Here is a 9,301-nt window from a genome sequence, read left to right as displayed (position 1 = left end):
CATTGGTAGCACGGCCAGCTTAAGGTATATAGTAACTGATCAGGTATAGTTCAATACAATATGAGATTAATGCTTTTAAAAGAGTTATACCGGCGGCTTCCTATCTTTAGGTGTTCTCCAGATTAAAACTGTAAGTCTAATTTATTGGTGTAACAGCAGTATATATCATAAAGAGGCTGTTGAAAAATTAAATACTCACCAATGTGGTTTTAAATGGAAATAACAAGTGAATGAGCAGCCGAATAGTTTATTTTTTATAACTCATATGCCTTTCCATGTACACATATTGTAGGTTGTAGCTATGATTTTGTCTTGACTGCTCCTAATTTTATTTTATTTCATCTGAAGGGACATAAAGAGTGTGCATCAAGCTACGTTAGGTGTCCTTTGTCGGTTATGTTACTATCAGCTATTACCTGGTGGCAAGTTATATTGAGAAGTATATATGGAATATCTTGAGTAGATTGATTTCTTCATGTGACTTTGTTCAAGATTGACATACATTGTATACATGGGGTGTTTGTAAAATGTGGGAACATCGAGGTTGACACTAATTGGGGAAGGACAAGGAAGATAAAAGGAAAACAAATAAAAGGCGACGAAATAGTGGTTGTCATATAAGCTGAGATATACAAGGAACTAGAAGTGTTGAACATTGTGGAACCTCAAAATTAAAATGCATAGCCACGTTGTAATAGAAAATGAGTAATGAAATAGGACTTGAACAGACAAGAACGCACTAAACAAATATTAGGCATTAGGGTCGAATTGGCTTCATGCGGCCAGATATAAAAATTATCCATTCTCAATCAATTTGGTACACTTTGTCAATGAATAATAAGTGCAGCTGCAAGTTTAATGTTGCTGTATTTCTTTTTCTCATCTAAGTTTTTGTCATATTTATAAAAATCTTTATGCTTCCAGGGCTTACATAGAGCAAATGAAATTCATTGGCTGGAGTACTGAAATACATTCTCCACTGGAATTTATTATCAGTAGTTCCTTAAAATGTCACACAAAAAAAATGCATACAGTACAAGTAGTTTCTTGATTTGATGTTTTTTACGATAAGAAAACAGAGCTTATCACCGTAAGACTTTTTTAGTCTTAGTAAAATTAGCAATATTACATCTTCGTATGAGTGTTTATATGGACGGATCTATGAAATTTCCCGATTGGAACGTTCAAATTGGAGTGTTCACAGACACCATGCCACCGGGAACTGTTATCCTCTTTAAATCTGGTGCTACAATGACTTAATCATTTATTAATGAGGTTTTTGGGCAACAAAAATGGATCTTGGTTCCCCCAAACCTAGAAATTTAGTATGATAAAGTTTAAGGATGCATTCTATAATACAATTGTCATTGCTATGAAAACTTAGTAGCAAAATGAATTCCACTCATTCAAAACAAATGGGCTAGATTACAAGTTGATTTAACTGTGAAAACAATAAATTATATTTTTAAATAATTATTTAGTTTCCTATCCTTGTGCTAGAATGTGTGAACTTACTATCGAATCCATCTGTTAAGACAAAATTTGTTGATTACCTTTATTATTTGAATTTCAAATGAATTTAATGTCATACGATAAGAGGGAGTTATTAAGATGATAAGTACCCCTTCCTTCTAATAAAGTTGTGATTTCGAGTCACTAAGGTAGCAAATAGGAGGGAGCTCATGCAGGAGGGTTAGAAAAAAATGTAATATGATCATATGCCTTTGGCTTACTAAAGGGAATAATTGAAATTAAAGGCAAGGAAATTTGACGGATATGATCCCCAATGAGCCATCTTACATAATGATAATGAAATAGATTGTGTGCATATGGCTAAGGGCATGGGATAAAAATTGAACACCAGTTGTCTTATGTGTCCACTGAGACACAAACTCATAGTTGGATAAATCTATAGACATAATTTTAAATAGACTTGTGTTGCAAGTTTGAATAAAGTCGAAGTTACAAAAATATCTCTCGCTCCTCAAAACTATTAAATCAAATAGATTTAGAATGTGTATACATATTAGAAAACCCGTGCTTTTGAATTTTCAAAAACATGAAAAATTGCACAACAAAATTAATAACATGTAACCTAATTGGGGTAGTTAACCCTGCGAAGCGCGGGCAATAAACCTGGTATTTATATAAAAGAGAATCTGGGTTCGCCTATGTGGTGCCACTACAAATCAATATTTCCTTTTAACTTATTTATTTCCAAAATTATTCTTTCCTTTCATGAAAAGTTGTGAATTTTATAAAAAAAAGTTATGACTTTTATGAAAAGTTGTGACATTTACTAAGAGTTGCGACTTTTACGAAGAGTTGTGACTTTTATGAAGGGTTGCAACTTTTATGAAAAATTGTTATTTTTACTAAAGACTGTGACTAATCCAAAGAGTTGTGACCTTTACAATAAGGAGAAATAAGCATTTATTCACACTACCCTTTGTTGTCTATAAATAGAGGGGTTTCCTCTAATTTTAAAACAATGAAAATTCTAAACTCATTCTTCTTTTACACAACTTAATATCCATTCACTTTGCTCCTATTGAATGGCTCACTGACACTATTGTTTCTATGTCAACACACTATTGAATTGAATTGTTCTGTCCTGAGAGGATCTATTCCTTTAACCTCAGGTACTAGAATGAAATAATTTCCTTAAGGGGACAATGTACATTCAGTGGGCTCGACTTTTTCGTTTATGTTTCATTTTATCATTACAAATCCGGATATATTTTTTACATTCATTAATTTATGCTCATGTTACTAATTTTTATTTTTGAGTACATGTTTTAAACTTTATTGTTTATGTTTATACTTTTGATCATTAAAATTGAAGTAAATATATGTTATTCAAGAGTTTGATGTAATTATTAAACTAATAAAGGTATGTAACTTAGAATTTTTAAACTTTTAAAATATATGACTTTGATCTTTATAAAGTTTTCAGTGGCTAAAAGATCCATCATATGTCGCAGAAGGGACTTTTGAGTGTTCAAAAGTTATGGTGATCCCACACTATCTTGGAATTTTATATTATCGAGGATTTAATCGATTAGTGACATCTGAAAAACTAAAGAAATGTAGTGGTGTGGTAAATATTATACCCAGCCATAATCAAATATTTGGGGTTCAAATGTTGGGTTGGAGTCAATGAATTACCCATCAAAATAGGATGAATCTATATTAATCAAATATTAAAGAAATAATTATCTCCTTATAAACTTTAGATTAAAAGTTCCAAAAACAAAGTTTTAACCATATGACTGAAACATAAACAACTAATATGTATTTTGTCTACCAAAGTAGTGTCATAGACTACATATGGTTTTGAATAAGGGACTTGCCAAGCCATCATTTAATTCAAATTATTTGAGCAACATATCAAAGAGATGTGTTTTATATTTTGATTAACTTATCGAGTACACAAATAATTATATAAGATGAATATATTTAGATTTTGTATGTAGAGACCTTGAATAGGAGAGAAACTCTCGCAATAGATGAATAAAATTTTTGTACCAGTTTTTGAAACTACAAATGTAGACAATGAGACAATTACATATCTTTTCTAAAGACTTTGGTGATGAACAACTACAACAAAATAATAATTAATAACAAATTCATAAATACTTTCATTTATTCTTCGAATAAAATATTCTTGATAATTTTTCGTAGGGTTGTATCCTCTCAAAAATAGTTATATTATCAAATGATCAGAAGTAGATTATTGACATAGTTCACCACTGCGCGAAGCGTTGGCAATTTACCTAGTTTATGTATAGATTGAAAATTTAAAATAAGCTCCCCCCCCCCCCACATGTAGAATTCATTTATGTAAACGAAAAGTGTAAATTAAGTAGAGAGTTGAATTGGTGGTGACTACGTCAATGATTACATCTTTTATCAAAGAGTAGTGAGGCACCCAATTTTAGACCCTCAAACCAACAACATACGTCTTTCATAATATATAAAGTTGTTGATATATGTGATGGTCTTCAATTTCCCCTCATCCTCCAAAAGTTTGGACAGTTTCATCCTTATTAAATTCTATAAATAGTATGTTTTCTAGGTATATACACACATCACTAATACCCTTATGGGTCGTTTGGTTTGAATACAAGTTATCATGAGATTAGTTATGTTGGCATAAATTATGTTGGATAATTTATATTGGGATTAGTTGTCACGACCCGAGCCTACACCCTGGATGTGGCCGACACTCGAAGACCATTGTTGGTCCCCAAGCGTGTTAGAACAAATGAACAAGAATGATAAAATTACAAGAAATATAAAATAAAACTTGCTTGGCTTAGAGGCACGTTAATACGTTTCTTGAAGATAGTTGGAGTCTCTCCACGAGCAATCGGAAGAATAAATAATAACTCTATCTTCGGGATTCAACTAAGCCACAAAACAAGTAGCATTCAAGAATGTTGCTCTTCTATTCTTGAATTGGTGATTTCACTTTTTGATCAATGTCTCACAAGTGTTTTCAAGGGAAAATATTTTTTGTTTGAATGCTTATCTTTTTCAACCAAAGGAAACTCAATTTATAGGATAAAAAGTTTTGCAAGAAAAGATTTTTAATTAATAGAATTTATTAGGTTCATGAATTGAAAACAAAAAATTTGTCTTTCAAAAACCCATAACGTAGAATTAAAAAAAAAACTTATTGCAAAAGTTTATGACAAAGAATTAAAATAAATGAATGTTACAACTCACATTCATGAATTTGTTATTTCAAAACAGATGAATTTGTTTCAAAATTAATTGAAACACTAACTCTTACAATCCCCCAGTTGTTTCAAGAAATTTTATCTTTAAAAAATCCAAATTTTTTTGAGACATTAATCTAGCAACATGCATCAATAATGGTGTCTTTTGGACTTGAACCATTAGCTAGTGAAGGTTTTTCTAAATCATTGACTACTTAGTGAACAAATCTTGAACTAAGTGCATCATTGAATGAAGTTAGAAAAATACTCCACGCATATCACTATGTTCCGGTGAAAATCGAAATCCTTTGACACCTTATGGCCATGTGTCCTAAGTTCTTTTTAGACAAGTGCTTTAAGATTTCCTGTTAAAATCTTATTGAAGCAGCCTCCACTTCGCACTTAGTGCGGTGAATTCATCAAGAGTAACTTTGCATACTCCGACCAAATAGTCTATGAACTTCAATAAGAGAAATTAATCTTATCCTCCTTTACACAAAGTATCGGTAAATCTATCAAGAGTATTCCTACACACTCCAATCGAAATCGATATATAGACTTATTAAGAGATATAATCTCATCCTTCTCTTCAGCAGGAATATCGAGAAAAAAAATTATCAAGAGTTTTCTTACTAACTCCAACCGAGATCGGTCTTATAAATTTATGAAGAGAAACGAATCTCAATCATGCCCATCTACTTATTTCATTTTATTTTGAAAATGAGAATTTTATTGATGTGCTTCACAATTGTAACTTCACTTGTTTTTCCCTTTGAACCCAAGATTACATCATTAGGTAGGGTTACCATAAAGTACAATTAATTTACAACAGGCTTTATTCCCATCTCATTACAAGTTTCCACCACTAACTCTTTGCCTAACCCTTTAGACAAAGGATCCGCTAAATTAAATCTGGACTTCACATATTGAAGCGATATCACGCCTTCCTTCAATAATCTCCTGACATGATTATGTTTGAGACGAACTTGTCTCGACTTGCCATTATAGCAGTCACTTGAAGCCCGAAATATAGCAGCTTGATTATCACAATAGATAGTTAAAGGTGGTATTGGCTTACTCCATAAAGGAATATCTATCAGCATTGATCGCATTCAATCAGCTTCTTCTCCAGCAGAAGACATAGCTATAAATTCTGACTCCATGGTTGAATGAGTAATACATGTTTGCTTCTTTGATTTCCAAGAGATCGCTGCTCCAGCCAAAGTGAAAATCCAAGCAGTAATAGATTTAGAGTCATTCGGATCAGAATTCCAAGTAGCATCACTATAGCCTTCAAGAACAATGGGAAATGTAGAATAATGCAGGCCAACATTAATTGTACCCTTCAGGTATGTTAAAACACGAATTAAGGCATTCCAATGTTCAACTCCGGGATCAGTAAACTTGCTCAAAGTTCCTACTGCGTAACCAATATTCGGCCTGGTACAATGCATGGCATACATAAGACTCCCAACAATCTGAGAATATGTCAGCTGATCGAGAACATCACTAGAGTTCCGCGTTAGTTTGATGCTAGGATCAAATGGTGTAGGAGCAGGTTTGTCATCAAAGTGACCAAACCTCTTTAGAACTTTCTTAATATAACTTGATTGACTAAGAGTCAAGCCATTCGCTGATCTTATAATTTTAATACCTAGAATTACATCACCTTCTCCAAGATCTTTCATTTCAAATTGAGAAGCTAGAAAAAATTTTGTTTCTTTGACTCTTTCAATATTAGTTCCAAAGATCAGCATATCATCTACATAAAGACATTATAACACCAGATTTTTCTTGAAATTTGCTAAATATACAAATATCACCACCATTGATTGAGTAGCCATTAGAAATCATTACTCTTCTAAATTTCTCATTCCATTGTTTTGGAGCTTGTTTTAATCCATAAAGAGATTTAAGAAGCTTACAAACTTTGTGTTCTTGACCAAGAACCAAAAATCCATCTGGTTGTTTCATGTAAACCTCTTCATCTAGATCTCCATTCAGAAATGCAGTCTTCACACCCATTTGATGTATTACCAGGCTATGAATTGCGGATAAAGCAATCAAGAGTCTAATAGAAGTCATTCGAGCTACAGGAGCAAATGTATCAAAATAATCAATATCTTTCAATTGAGTAAAACCTTTTGCCACCAAACGAGCTTTGTACTTATCTAAGGTTCCATCAGATTTTAATTTCTTTCTAAAGATCCATCTACAACCAATAGACTTACATCCAGGAGGGAGGTCTGATAAAATCCATGTATTGTTTGACATAATGGAGTGCATTTCATCATCAATAGCTTCACGCCAGAATGGAGCATCATGTGAAGCCATTGCTTCAGCATAACTTTCAAGATCCCTTTCAACTAAATAGACTTGAAAATTTGGTCCAAAGTCTCTTGGTTTGGCTGATCTTGCACTACGTCTTGGTTGACTTTCTTCCAAAGGTTCAACTATTTTTTTTAAGAGTAGATATAGAAGAACTTGTATTTTGTTCCAAAGACTCATTTTTCTTAGGAAATATATGCTCAAAAAAGTTAGCATGCAACGATTCAATAATTGTGTGAGGGCTTGGAGTCTCAAGATTCAAAAATCTATAAGCCTTACTGGTTTGTGAATAACCAATAAATACACAATCTACTCCTGTATATCCAATCTTAGTCAATTGTTGATCTGGTAATCTAACATGAGCCAAACAACCCCATACTTTAAAATAGTTTATATTTGGCTTTCGATTCTTCCAAAGTTCATAAAGAGATGAATCATGTTTCTTGGAATGAACTTGATTCAAAATATGACATACAGAAAATAAGGCTTCAGTCCTCAAATTTTCAATGATACCAGATCCATAAAGCATAGAGTTAACCATTTCAATGAGAGTTCTATTTTTTCTTTTTGCTACACCATTTTTTTGTGGTGTATAAGACATAGTCAATTGTTTCTCAATGCCTTCTTTTTCACAAAAAATAAAAAAAATTGATTTTAAATATTCTCCACTTCTATCAGATCTAATTGATTTAATCTTCAAACTCAATTTATTTTCAACTTCTGCTTTATATGTTTTAAAAGTCTCAAATGCCTCATCTTTTGTTTTTAACGGAAAGACATATGTATACCTTGAGTAATCGTCAATGAAAGTGATAAAATATCTCTTTCCATTACGTGATAAGCAATCCATCTCACAAATATTAGTGTGGATTAATTCCAAAAGTGTGGATATCCTTTCAATAGGCTTAAAAGGTTTCTTTGTTATTTTACATTTACTACAGGTAATACACTTAGCAACATGATCCTTTCCACAGTCTTTAATTAATCCATTTTTCATCATAAGTTGAATGGATCTAAAATTCACATGACCAAGACGTTCATGCCATAAATCTAAGGACTCCACAATATAAGCAGAAATATTTTCATTTTCAATATTGAGTTTGAACATGCCATTTGTAGTATAACCTTTTCCAACAAACATGCCTTGTTTAGAAAAAATAAATTTATCTGCCTCAAAAATCATTTTAAAACCATGTTTCGAAAGAAGCGTACCTGACACCAAGTTCTTTCCAATATCAGGAACATGCAATACGTCTATCAATGTGACCATCTTTCCAGAAGTGAATTTTAGTTTAACAGTTCCCTTTCCCACAACCTTAGCAGAGGATGAGTTTCCCATATGCAAAACTTTATCGCCCCCCACTAATTCATATGTCGTGAAAGAATTTCGATTACCTGATATATGACGAGTTGACACCAGTGTCTATCCACCATTCCACTTGATCTCCCGCTACAAATGCTTCTGTGACCATTGCCACCAGTTCATTTTTTGTATTGTTATTTGCCTTTTCTTTCTTCTTTTCAGCTTTAAGAATTTTACAATCACGTACATAATGACCAATTTTATGACAATGATAACATTCAATCGACTTATAATTAGAATTAGTACGCTTGAAATTTTTACTCTTCTTTGCCTTCAAAAATTTATTATTGACAGGTTCCTTTTTGATCTTTTCTTCAACAACACGAGCTTTCATGATAGGCTCCCTCAAGATGTTATTCTCGCGGTATCGTGTCTCTTGTTCAATTTACAAGTGTTGCAATAATTGTTCAAGAGTCAAATCTTCCTTCTTGGGTAAGAGTTTGCTTCTGTACTCTTTCCAAGATGGAGGAAGTTTTGAGACAATCGCACCAACATGAAAGTTTTCATCAAGAGCAATTCCAATTATAACAATTTTATTAGCTATAAGTTGAAATTCTTGTACTTGTTCAGTGATTGACTTGTCATCAACCATTTTGAACTCCATATAATTTGAAACAAGAAATTTCTTTGAACTCGCCTCTTCTGCTAAATGAATAGCTTTAAGAGTATCCCAAATCTCCTTAGCAAATTTACACTTAATATAATATTGATCATAACATTTATTGAACATTCCTCCAAGAATATAATTTTTGCATAAGTAATCATTATCTTGCCATTTGGCAATTTGTTCTTTAATTAAAGTAGCCTCGTCCTTTGCTACCTCAGAACTAGGAGCCTCAGGACAAGGTTTCTCAAGAACATACGCTAACTTTAATCGTCTTAAAAA

This window comes from Solanum lycopersicum, chromosome 12 (genome assembly GCF_036512215.1).
Source record: "Solanum lycopersicum chromosome 12, SLM_r2.1".
In the NCBI taxonomy this organism is placed as follows: Eukaryota; Viridiplantae; Streptophyta; class Magnoliopsida; order Solanales; family Solanaceae; genus Solanum; species Solanum lycopersicum.
The sequence above is the reverse complement of the archived record's forward strand: the minus strand, read 5'-3'. Positions refer to the sequence as shown.